The 13022-nt window shown below is 52.5% G+C and overlaps 1 long non-coding RNA gene across 1 annotated transcript; it reads right to left on the minus strand.

Annotated features, from left to right (window-relative positions):
- Nucleotides 1-257: 257 nt before the first annotated feature.
- LOC139083494 (uncharacterized) lies at nucleotides 258-12686 on the minus strand. Its single transcript, XR_011540258.1, has 4 exons — nucleotides 12017-12686; nucleotides 5522-5640; nucleotides 2227-2373; nucleotides 258-2146 (listed from the first exon to the last, which is right to left on the minus strand). It is a non-coding gene; the product is annotated as an uncharacterized lncRNA (long non-coding RNA).
- Nucleotides 12687-13022: the final 336 nt, after the last annotated feature.

Genomic DNA, 13022 nt, shown 5'->3' on the forward strand with positions numbered 1-13022 from the left:
AAACAACCCAAGTGCCCATCAACAGTGGAATAGATACACAAAATGCGATATATATACAGAATGAAATATTATTCAGCCTTAAAAAAGAAACACTTTTTGAGACATGCTACACCGCGGATGAACCCTGAAGACTTTATACTAAGTGAAATTAGCCAGTCACAAAAGGACAAATGCTGTATGACTCCCTTACACACATACCTAGAGTAGGCAAATTCATAGAGACAAAACACGGACAAGAGATCAGCAGAGTCTAGAGGGAGGGGGGGAATTAGTGTTTAATAGGTACAGAGCTTCCGTTAGGGAGTTCTGGGGACAAATGGCGGTGATGGCTATGCAACATCTGGAATGTGCACATTGTGAACTAACACCATGCAGTTGTACATTTTTACATTAAGTGGTTAAAATGGTAAATTTTGTGTTGTGTATATTTTACCACAGCAAAAAAAATATTTTTTTATGTTATGAGGCAATTTTACTTCTGTAAATAAACTTCCTGGGAACCCAAGAGGAAGTCAGAACAAAACAGTGTGGTTTTGCAACGCAGCATCCACAGGGCCAATGGGCTGAGAGGCGGCAGACCCAGGCCGGGCCTTGCCTCGCTGTTGCCTGGGCTGGCCTGAGGTTGGGCCACGACAGTCTAGGTGGAGAAGCCTGCAGGCACGCCCTGGGAAGGTCCTGGCCTCCGTCATTCATCCCCTTAGCCCGTGGGAGCAGCGGGCCTTCTGCTGGCGCCTCCTTCTGACGCTGGTTGGGATGCATTATTCCCCCTGCTAGACCACGATTCTGCTTTGTAACAACCACGGTCTAGCAGGCGTCTCCCTGTTGGCAGCCTGGTGGAATGCAAAGAGCACAGTCCGAGGGATCAGACTCCAATTCAAATCCTGCTCCTCCCTCTTACATGTTGACTAATCTTGACAAGGCGTGAGCTTCCACAATTTCCTAACTTGCAAAACGGAAGAGAGAGTACTTCACAGGATTACTGTGAAGACTAAATAAGAAAACCCATGTAAATCATCAGACATAGTAGGTGTTCAGTAAAATGCTGCTTAGTTTCTCTTGTTGATTCATGAGTTCATGAAAATTTAATTTGATGTGTGAAAGCCAGAAGTGAGCTCCCTCCCACTTAGTATGCATCCATGCAACATCTAGTCAAGAACCTTCCATGTGGGAGTCACAGGGCTGAGCGCCAAGAATGGAAGGAGCAATCTCTGCAGTTGAGGGGCTGAGGGTTTCGCAGCAGAATAAAGAGAATAAGTCACCTCTGGGGCCAGACAGTGGTCCCCGGCATAGTCACCACCTATGTGGCAGCCACGGAGCTTATGACGAACACAAGTGCGAGAGCCCCTGACGCAGTGCCCGGTGTCTAGAAACTACTCACCATACTTTCACTTCCAGTTGCCTATTGTGCAAACGAGAAGACCAAAGCTCAGAGAGGTGGAGTGGCTTGCCTGTGGTCAGACAACGAGCAGAAGGCTCCAAGTCCAGGCCTGTCTCCAGATTCCAATGGACGAGAATCCACGTGAGAATGGGCATCCTGCACTCCCGGCTGGAGGCAGTGGTCTCCCTCTTGGCAGTCAGGGAAGGGCTTCAACAAGCCTGATTTGGCTGGAACGCCCAAGAAGAAAACTGGGCTCCTTCTCCCCATCACACCAGTCCCTGACTGCACGAAGGCCCTTTCCAAGTGGATGGCACGGGAAACGCAGACTCTCCCACAGCTGGGCCTTGGCATAGCGTCTCCTCCTGGGCAGAGAGGGCAGCTGGGCAGCTGGAAGCCTTCTCAGCCACTGTGGGGGTTCAGGATGCCACTGTCCCTCCCCTCAGACTAAATGGTCACACTTCTCGGGAGGACAGCAGGGGTCCACTTGACTCGCACTGGGGCCGACACGGGTTCCAAGGGTGTTGGTGGCCATCACATCGTCTCCTCACCAGGGAACGCCATGTGGCCTGGGCACCGCAGCTCCTCGCTCGGCCGGGTCCCAGCACCAAGGCTGGCTCTGGAGCTCTGCCCCACCCTGACAGCCAGGGGCCTTCATGCCAAGGGAAGTGGGACAGATGCAAGCACTCGGTCCTCTGGAGTGGGGCCAGACTTGGCAGCTGCCCAGAGATGAGTATTTGCGGAGCTCATTCATTCCAGGGCAGGGTACCCCTGAGAAGCGAAGGCAGAAAGCGGGGACAGGAAGAGTTCTGCGGACCCCTCCTCCCGCTCCCAGACTGCCCAGAACTGACCTGCTCAGGCTGGAACAGCCTTGTGGTCGAGGGGCTGAGAGCCCCGTCCATCTGAATATTGTAGAAGTTTCCTCTGAGGCACCAAGACGATAGATCCACTTTCCAGCTGAAACTCTGAAGGGTGCAAACTCCTCACACACGGAGGGTCTAAAGCACGGGCAGCGGTTGGGGATAAGAAGCGGAGTTTTGGAAAGAGCCGTTGAAGTCCTGTGAGTCCCCTCTCTAACCCCAAAGGAGAAGAGTAGAGGGTGTTTCCCCTTCACCCCAGATCTCGGAAGCAGGGCCTGAGAGGGCCCCTCAGAATCTTCATCTTCTTCCCCGCAGTGCAGGGCACGCAGCGCCTCGACGCCCGCCTGGAAAGTCAGAGGGCACTCGGTGGCTCGTGTACTGCTGGCAGCAGGGTGAAGGGGAGGGCAGACCCCCAAAGTTAGGCCAAAGGTTGGGTGTCATGGGCCACATCCGATGGATACTTTCTGAGGGGCCCAGATAGAGAGAAGCTGGAGGTGTCAACTTTAATGGAAATGTGCTCCCTGGGGTCAAGGTCACTGAGCAGAGCCTACCCCAGGGAGTGTGGGGGTGGGGGTCTCCTGGAGAACTCAGTGCCCAGAAAAGAGAGTCCCTTAACAAAAGCCTTCTGGTCTAGGGGAGCCCATGTGAGATCACAATGACAGTAGCCGCCAAGTAATACCTCCCTGGCTGCCTGCTCTGCTCACTGATGGGAAGGCATCGGAGCCTGAGCAAGGGGAGGAGGGGGAGCCCCAACTCCGGGCTTCCTGGGAACACCTCCAGAAGCCAGGCGAGCACATCGCCCCGTGCAGAGAGGGAGGCCAGACACCCAGGGCAACCAAGGGGCACTGGGCGGAGGGGGTTAGAAAGGGCTGAGGCTGGCTTGTGTCATGACTTCTGGGAGGGTCCCAGGAAGCGGGACTTTGCTCTAGATTGGGTGCCATCAGGAAGCAGGGACAGCACCATGACTGAGTGTCCCTACAAATGCTGTCCCCAGGCAGGGTAGCCTCCAGCAAGGTGAGGAGGGTCAGTCACTCATTGTAACAGAGTGAGGACCTTTGCTGTTTTGTGGTTTGCGCAACCACCTTGTTGGTGTCCGTGCTTAGACACAAATATGGGGTGGCCTTGCTCTGTGGCACTTCATCCTGGCCGCAGGGTGATCTTGCCCAGTGCTGGCACTCTGTAAGGGTATTTGTGTCCACAGGACAGCAGGGCCTGGCTGGGAGCGCCAGGCCAGCTCCCACCCACACCAAGGCCAGCTCTGGGGGCCAGGCCAGCTCTGGACAGGGCCTGCTTTTTCCTTTCTCGGTGGAGACAACAGTCCTCGACGTGGCCTATGAAGCCATGTGATCTGGTCCTCTCAGCTCTCTGAATTCACAGCCAGTCTCTGCTACAGCCACACTGGCCTTTCCATGCTTTGGCCCTGCCTTCTGCCTGCAGCTTCTAGGCACACCTCCCCTCTCCCCCCTACCTATCCCCTAGAACTCAGTTGTCGCTCCTTTGCGACCCCAGGATAAGCAGTCCTAGTACCACATCTCTCTCCTACCACTGGTGCAATCGCGCATTTACTCCTGTGGGCCGCTCACCATGTCAGGGCCCCCTTAGAGTGCAAACTCCACCAGAGCCAGGACTGTTTCTCTTTTGCTTCACCGTTGCATCCCCGGCACCTATTTCAGTGTTGACTAATATGCCCTGAGAGGCAAACAGCCCAAGAGCTTCGCTGAGGGTGTTGGGAAGGGTATGCAAGTCAGGGAGAGACACTGTAATCGATTGGTGATGTCTGCCGTGGGAGTGGAGCTGGGAGGAGTTGGCACAGGTGCCAGCATCTGGAGTCCTCCTGGAGCCATCATCTTCAAACCATAAAGCCCATAACATTCTACCCCATGGGACACAGAAGAGCTGGACTCTAGAGTGACGTTCCCAAGCCCCACAAATTGCCTTTGAATGTTTGAAAGATGCTCTGATAAATTTAAAGCGTGCGTTGCTCTTACTCTCCAAAAGAGGTCTGAAGGGGAAAATCCAGACCCCTTATCCTGGGACAGGTGGTTTTTGCTTGGAAACTTCTGTTTGCTTTGAATGCTAGTTAGAATATTGACTTCTTGCCAGCATTAGGGAATTTTTTAAGCTCTTTTCAAAGCCTGCTGGGCTTTGATAGGAACCTGATCCTAGGAACCGAGGAGGCAACTGCACTTTCAGATCCATTTTGGAGTTGCCAACCAATCTCAAAGCCAATTGAGCAAGCGGCAACACAGCAACGCCCCATCTCTCAGAAGGCTGAGCACACTCAGGGGGTGGCTCCCTTTCCAGGTTTCAGACAACAGACATTGCAGTTGTCATAAAGAGAGAAGAGAACCTGAGGATATCCCAGCCTTTTTAAAGCACACGTTTTCTCTGCCATAATCCAGAAGCCGGGCAGCCCCGGGTCATCATCTGCACTCTGGCTTCATTTACAAGATCTGTGTCTGCCGAGCAGCCTCGTGGACAAGCACGGGACTCTCTCCCTCGGCACCCAGAACCACAGAGCGCTCCCTGGAAGGAGTGGAATGCGTCTCCCTAAGAGAGCCGGTTTGTGGTGAGACTAGCGAATGGGCAAGCTTCATCCAGACACCCTCCTTGAAGGCAGTCTCACCCAACCCACTCTCAGACCCCCTGGACCCGGAACTCTTTCAAGGCTCCAGACAGGCCAGAAAGCTTCCCTCGAGACCCACGCCACAGATGAGACAGATGCCCCAGGCAGCAGCCCAGCGTCCAGGGAGAAGAGCTGCGATATTCAGCTTGGGTGCTGAGGGGCCTTTCCCCCTGGGCCGAGTCTCTCCTGGAGAGCGTCCCTCACCACACAAGTCTGTGCCTGGTGGTGGTTTGCCTGAAGCTGGGTGGCTTGTGCCGAAGTGTTCCACTCTTGACCAACTAATGCTAACGCTCATGTTGTTTATCATCTGGTTCCACTTTGATGAAAGTTGACAAAGGGTGCTGACAATTTGGGCTTTCACCAGGAAGCCCCAGGGTGGCGTTCCAAACGCAAATGTCCCATGGTTCTTGGCTGGCCCAGAGTCGTGTGCATGTGTCACAACTGGGCGACTCTGGGAAGCCGACTCATGTGATTAAACTCAGAACTGCCAAATGATTTATTCACATGGAGGGTGCTCTTTTCAAGGGGCTGAAATTAATTGATTCCCCAGAAGGATTTCTGGCTGGAATATCCAGAATGCCAAGTCCTAGGAATGGTGCCTGGTGAGCCTGTACCCTGTGAGCACAGGAGTGGGCAGTGGTGGGGGGGGGGGGGTCTTACCTCCAGACCAAGGTAGCAGCCCCATGAAGCTGGGGGCCCAATGGAGCATCGTCCCCCTGGACCTGACAGATAATCCAGGCTTCCTCTCTCCAAGGCGAGTTTAGCAGTGACCACCTGGCCTTTAAATAAAATACAATACATGACAATTATCTATACAATAGACAGAAGCGGTGATTTATAGGTATAAATGTATTTTATGGATTCCAATGTATAACATGATGGGACAGGATGAAAATTACTAACTCGGGGCCTTGCACAGCCTTCACGCTTCCTCACTCTCTGACAAGCGACAAAAGCCAAGAAGGGGGATTTTCAAAATAGAAGACAAAGAAAGCAATGAAAGCCACTCATCAGGGCACCTCTGTGTGGCCGGGGCTCACAGTGAGGGGAGGGGTTGGGCAGGGACTAAGGTGGGGGCACAATGAGCTAGGAAAGCAGGAGCTTCCCAGGAATTTCACTGTTAAAGACTAGGTACACACATGGATATTTCAGTAAAAATCATTATGGACCAAATACTTAAATGTTTTGGAAAGATGTAAATAAAGCTGGAAATTACTATCTGAGTTGTATTTCTTTAAGGATGACACAGCTTCAGGCCTGGATGCAATTAAAAATTGAAAGTCATAGTTGACAATTTCATATCAGCCTTATTTTCCAATTTTTTCCCTGGCTATAGAGTATCAAGGAAATTCTGATTCACAGAGACAATTAATTGCAAATGGCAACTGTTGTTAAAAAGTTTGTCATAGAGATGGCAAAAGCTTTAAACTAAGGTTTACATTAAATCACGTTAGTTGTCAGGACAAGTCAACGTGTTGGTGGGCTCTGATGGGTAAAGAGTTGGTCACATTGAGTGAGGGGGTGTGAGTGTGTGTGCGTATGTGTGAGAGAGAGAGAGAAAGAGGGAGAAAGAGAGAGAGAGGTTTTCAGGACAATTTGCAAATACTTAGACATATCTGATAAATGAACTTCAAATCAAACATTCGGGGACTCTCCCACAGAACCTCAGGATTCTGCAACCCATCCCTTGCAGGCTGCTGCCCTCCATTCACTGAACCTTCTCGTAACACCTCACGCTTTTCCCGTCCTGCCTCACCCAGTTGAAGGGCTGGCTGATCTAAACCAACAGACAGTGCTAACGTTCACTTCAGTTTAATCACCCACTCCTTGTTTGCAGATTTTAGTAATTTAATTTTCAAGGCCCGTATTAGTTTCCTGGGGCTGCCACAATAAATTCCCACAAACTGGGTGGCTTCAAACAACAGAAATTTGCTCTCTGTTTCGGAGCCAGAAGTCCAGCTTGAGGAGCAGCGGGGCCCATCTTCCCCTCCCGAGGCTGGAGGGGAGATCTTGTTCCTTGTATCTTCCAGCTTCTGGTGGCTCCATCGCTCCGGGCTCTGGCTGCATGATCACATGAGCTTCTCCTCTGTGTGTCTGTGTCTCCTCTTCCATCTCTTATAAAGACACTTGCCTTTGCATTCGGGGCCCACACAGGCAATCCAGGATGATCTCCTCTCAAGATCCTCAACTTAATTACATCTGCAAAGACCCTTTTTCCAAATCAGGCCACATTCGCAGGTTTCCAGGGGTTCGAACAGGGACAGAACTTTTTGGGAGCCACCATCCAGCCCACTGCAGGGGCCAACCCTTCTCCCCTTCTTTACCATATATATGCAAAGCAATTCACACGTTTCCTGGCACACAGTGAGCTGGATCAAAGGCCCAGTGTTCTCAGGGTGGCTTGATGCTCACTCCTTCGTACCTTCAACATAGGCCAAAATGTATTCAGGAAATTGATCGTTTTCTGTTTGGCTGACTGCAGTTTAGCAAATGGCTATTTTTCAAAACCAATCTCGTCATTTAATGTAATTGCCAGCTGGCTAATTTGCTTAATTCCAATATTAGGCAAACGATATTGTCATTATCCATTTGCAGACGCTCTGCAATGAGAGTCTGACATCTCAACATCAGAGCTCCCTTCCCTGGATCCACATCAGTCTTGTGCCAGGACCACACTCTGGAGCCATGAGCCCATCCTTCTGTCTTCTGGCTCCACCCCCTTTGGAAATGCTGTGGCCCTGCTGAGGCAGCGTTACAGGAGGAGTCAGCTGGGAGTCCTCTCCCCCTCTGCTTCCTGACCCCCACTCCAGGCAGACACCAGTAAGGAAAACATACATGACATAATTTTTTAAAAGAAAGCAGCACACCAATGTTCATAGCAGCATTATTCACAGTAGCCAAAAAGTGGAAACAATCTAAGTGTCCACTGACAGATGAATGGATAAACAAAATGTGGTCTTTCCAGACACTGGAATATTTTTCAATCTTAAAAAGATCTGACGCATCCAGGAGAAAGAAGCAGAGATGAAGCTGGGGGTCCGGATGTGCTGCCAGGAGGGAGGGCCCATATCCTGGTCCCAACCTCTTGTCCAGCTCCAGCCTCTGGTCCTCCTTCGACTCCCATCCTCACTGTGCCTCCTGCCAGCCCACCCTGACGTCTGGGCCCAGATGCTGCTGTTGGGCCCCCTCCCCGCCCCCATAGGTGTAGCAGCTGCACGCCTTGCACCTGGGCTCTGACTTCCCCAACTGGAAACTGAAAGAAACTTCTTCATTTCTCCCAGAGCAGGAGGCCTGCGAGGAAGCATCAGCCATTCCTGGAGGGACGTGGGTGCCCTGTCTCTGTGGGCACCCAATCAGAGGGGCTCTCTAGGATGTTTGCTTATATCCCAGGTTTCAGCCAGCAATCAGTGAACTGCAGCAGGGACAAAAGGCAGTGTGAGGACACCAGGACCTGCCTTAGAAGAGGAGCGCACTCTGCCGTGTCCGTGGCGTCCGCTCGGGCTCTCGTCCAGCTCCCGACGCAGGGGACAGCACAGGCTGATGCCCCACAGCTGCATGCAGGATTCCAAACAAGATCCCTGTGATGCCTGTGGGTTTGCCCCGTCCAATCTATTTCATAAGCAGGTGCTCCTGGCTCTGGGGCTCCTTGCTCAGCAGCCATACAAGGACCATAGAGGGGGCAACTCCTGCCTTGGGTGACCTCCCTGCAGCATTCTCCTTGCTAAGCAACGAATCCCTCCAGGGCAGCCTCGGGGCACGTGGCCTGGTACAGTCTCAGAGGATGGATGGAGACACAGAGATAGAAGGAGTCTGCGCCCGCCCTGCCCCGGAGCCTGCCCCTCGCCACGCCCGTCCCCTCTCAGGCCACCAATATGAAGTTCATCAGAGTCCCTGTGACCCACAGCCTAGTTCTGAAGAAAAGAGAGCTTCAGCCTGTCCAGGCTATGAGAGCTGGGCATGAAGTTCCCACTTCAAACTTTCAAATATCCCATTAAGGGATGCATTGTTTGCAGTTTTCCAATTTTTGTTCATGTCCTGTTATTCTTTATGTGGTTTTGTGTACTGAAAACAAATTATATTTTAATTTTATACTTTTATGGGGCTTTTCATACATATAAATTCACAAATCAGGAAAAAAATATTTTGTCAGATAAGGATTTAGTTTATTTGTTCTGAAAATATGGCCCTTCATCACATATGTATGAATGTAGGTATACGTGTATAGACACATACACACATTCACACGTGATATGTGTGCTAAGTCATTCTGCCTCCATTTTAAATTCTAAGGTGGGGTTTCCTGATGCCCACCCTGCTTCTCTCCCACCTGCACCCCTCCCCCGAAAGTGCTTGACCCCAGCTGGTGTCTGCTGAGAGAACCAAGCCATCAAGACTGACCTGGGTTGAGAAGACAGTGTCCTGGAGGGAGAGGACCCTCCCTGGGGGAGTTAGGGAGGTGGACCTGGCAGGGGCACAGCCTGGGCAGGGAGAGGCATGGAGCCGTGACTGACTTAGAGCACCTGCACACCCATGCATGTGTGTGTGTGTGTTTCGTGTGTGTGTGTGCAGTGGTGGGGGAAAGATTACAACTTCTTTGGTGTTCCTGGAGACCAAAATGTAAAGAAGTAAGTAGCAGCAAATGAGACAAGAGTTAGAAGTCGGGCTCTGCCAGGGTGTGTGGACCTCCTCTTACAGGACAGTTCTCTCCCTCAGGGAGCACAAAGATCACCCAGGGAGCCAGCCAGAGGTGTCAGCCTGCAGGCCCGGCTCTCAGACCTGGAGTGGGGCCCTAGAGATGACTCCACGGCAGGCAGTCTGGCTGCAGGCTGGGGGCCAGGAAGAAGGTGCTGGAGCCTAGTCCCGTACCAGGGTCTGAACTGAACTGCTGGCCAGAGTCGAAAGATGGATAGGATTAGGGAAGTAGATTTTTTCATTATCTTTTTTTAAAATTGAGGTAAAACTTGCATACAGGGCAATAGTTAGGAGACACATTTGAAAGGCCTTGGCGAGAGATCTGGGGGCATGCGTTGGGGAGTCGGTGGGGTCTCCGGGTGACGAGACGGTGGGCTCTGATTGGGGAAGACTGAGTCTGAGATGCCAGGGGGTCACTGGAGTGAAGACAGCCAGCCCTCCCCATCCACTGTGTTGTGGTTGTGCCCATCCTGGAGCCCCGCAGCGCTCCATGCAGAGTACCTTCCCCGAGCATCTGTGCTCAGACCTGTGCAGGGCCTGCCTGCTGCTGGGAATCAAGCTCAGGATGCAATGCTTGAATCAAAACACAAAGACGGTCCTCAGCGCAGGATGCTGGTGAGAAGCCGCTTGGCATTGTGCTTAAGAAGCCCTGAAAAAGCCTCTTCTATTTTACACAATAGTTCCTGTCTAAGAAGTTCATCATAAGGAAATATTTCAGCAGGAGAAAAAGGTCCTGTGCATGGAGATGTTCACTGTGGTGTTATCTATCCCAGGTATGTCTGGAAACCAGGTAAATGTGTAACAATAGGATACGTGAAAGTAAAACACGATGTATCTGCTTGAGATCACAAGGAGGATGAGGAAAAGACCAGAATGGCAACAGCAGCATGGGGATGCTGGGGTCAGGGCTGTCTTTTCTTCCTTCTTGGGATATTTACTGCACAGACGACATTATGGCAACAACAACAAATATTCGAGTCACTTATTGTCTTCACGACACATTGTAACATTGTTTATACAATTTTTAAAAATTGCTGTGCTGCTTTCAGCCTGGGGAAGTCAACAGTCAAGGAACCAGTTGCCGTGGTCCAAGAAAACAGGATTAGTGGTAACAAGGGACCTGATTGCTTCTCAAAATAGCAAGAAAGGCCCAACTGTGGGCTGAAGAGCGTGCTAGAAACCACAGCAACAGGTCTGCAACCCCCGCAGAGGCTCGGAGGCTTTTCAGCTAGTTAACTAATTTCCGTCCTCCTCCCCTCCCTTTCTTTCTTCCTCCTTCCTCCTTCCTTCCTTCCTTCCTCCTCTCTCTCTCCTCCTCCCTCTCTCTCCTTTCTTCCTTTCTAACCAGAACTTTCAAAATTCTTCTCACAAAATAATCCATCACATCAGTAAATGTCTTGAAAGCTAAGCCCTGGGGTTCAAGGGGCTTGCGTCGAGGGAATTCTTCACTCTAAATTACCCCCCACACGGTTCATGGAGCAGCCTGCCAGCATAGCTTGGAGGGCCCGACTTTGAGGAGCCGGCTCCTCCTGAGCCAAGTGCAGGGTTGGGGAACAAAGGGCCCAGGCTGGCCAGGTACTGTGGTCCCAAGGACACATATTTGGGAGCTGATTTGTCCTTGGTCCTGCTGAGATCTCTGAACAACAGCCAGGGCTGGCAGGAACAGCTTGGGAATAGCTGGGGCTGTGCGGGGAGACGCCAGGCTCAGCAGCAGCTGCCTTGAGGCCCTGAGCAGCTCCTGTGGGTGCTCAGAGGGTGGCCAGCCCTGGGCGCAACTCACCCCACAGGATGCCAAAGGAGGGGACCCACTTACAAACCCAGCAGACCTTAGGCCTTTTCTAAACTTTGGTTGCACCCTGGTCACTTGCTGGGTCCTGACCACAGAGGGATGGAGTCGCTCCCTTTATCCTTCACCTGCCACCTAAAATTCCAGCTCCTTGATGTGGCATTCAAGGCTCTCCTCAACATGTCCTGCCTCCCCCAGGGATTCTCCTGGGACACACCATCTGTCTCTGATTTCTGCCCCTTTGGAACTCCTTTCCCTAGAATGCAGCTGCTCCCTTCCAGAACCCACTCACCTTCCAACTCAGCACAGACCCCATCCGCCCATCATGACCTCCCCAAGCCCATCTCAGCCGTCCTTGGGGGTCCCTCATCCCTTCTCGTCACTCATGGCATTTATATCTATCAGGGGATCACCAGACACCCCAACTTTCCCTAGACAATCCTAATTTCAGAAACTCCATCCTGCTGTCACCGTGTGTCATCAAAACGTCCTAGAAACTGCACGGCTTTGCTAACCACTAATGAAATGAATCACATCCAAATGATTAGAATGAAAGTGTGCCAGCAGCAAAAGAGGCAGAATCGAGAGCATCTCAGTTACCCAAGGAACAATCTGTTCCTCATGAAGCCATGGCAGCCAGGTCCCACTGGCTGCAGGGACCACGGGGGCTGAGCTACCGGGTAGAGACGTGAAGAACTCCAGCACAGCTCTAATGCACAGGTTTGGGGAGCGTTGGGGCTGAGGACGGAGGAGAGGGTGAGCCTCTTCACCAACCAGCCCTGCACCTGCTGGGGAGAGTGAGGGGGACGGGGAGTGAATTTAGGCCCTGGTGAGCCCACCTGACTGAGGCCATGGTCAAGAGAGCCGTGGTCACCCATTGCTGGCCCGCAGCTCATTTGGGGGTCAGACTACCCACTCTGAATGGAGTGGACCCCATACCCGGCCCTTCTGGGAACCAGCCTGGGGTAGTTTTAGGGTACAGGGGTAGGCAAGGCTCCCCAGACCCCTGGGGCCCAGCCCAAGCTGACTTGGAGCTTGTCCGGGGTCTGCCAGCTCCTTCGCATCCCAGGCAGGGCCCCAGGCTCTCAGAGGGCCTGGCCCTTCGGCTGGGCTGGTTCCAGGGTGACCAGGAGAGGGCCCCTGGGGTGGAGGCAGAGACCCCGCTCTCCTGAGGGAGGGCTTGCCTTCCAGTGGTTTCCTGTTCAGCCCGCTGGGCCAAGGGCTCTCGAGGACTGGCTTAGTCACCGGGGGTCTTGACTTTTCAGCCTCAAGCCAGACAGGACATCCACACCCTGATGGGTGGGACCCCCTCCCGTTGTTCATTCATTTGTTCCACACGCTTGGATCACATACCTTCCGTGGGCCAGGCCACTGCGCTAGACACAGGGACACCATGATGGACGCAAGAGCCAAGGTCCTTCTGCCATGGGGATCTGTCTCGGTGAGGAGACTGACAATAAATGAGCTAGGCCATTTGACGTCTGCCCGGGTGGTCAGGAGGCCAGAGGAGGTGAAGTAAGCCCCGTGTGTTTACCAAAAAAGGGGATTTCACTCTGAGAAGGCGCCTCAAATCAAGGGGGGTTGTTTAAAGAGGCCAAGACTTAGTCAAGCCAGACCCAGCTCCTTCATGGCGTGCAGGGCCGGGGCCAAGCCCAGCCCCCCACCCCCTCCGCTCTCCTGGGT

Source organism: Equus przewalskii, chromosome 1 (genome assembly GCF_037783145.1).
Source record: "Equus przewalskii isolate Varuska chromosome 1, EquPr2, whole genome shotgun sequence".
Taxonomy (NCBI): domain Eukaryota; kingdom Metazoa; phylum Chordata; class Mammalia; order Perissodactyla; family Equidae; genus Equus; species Equus przewalskii.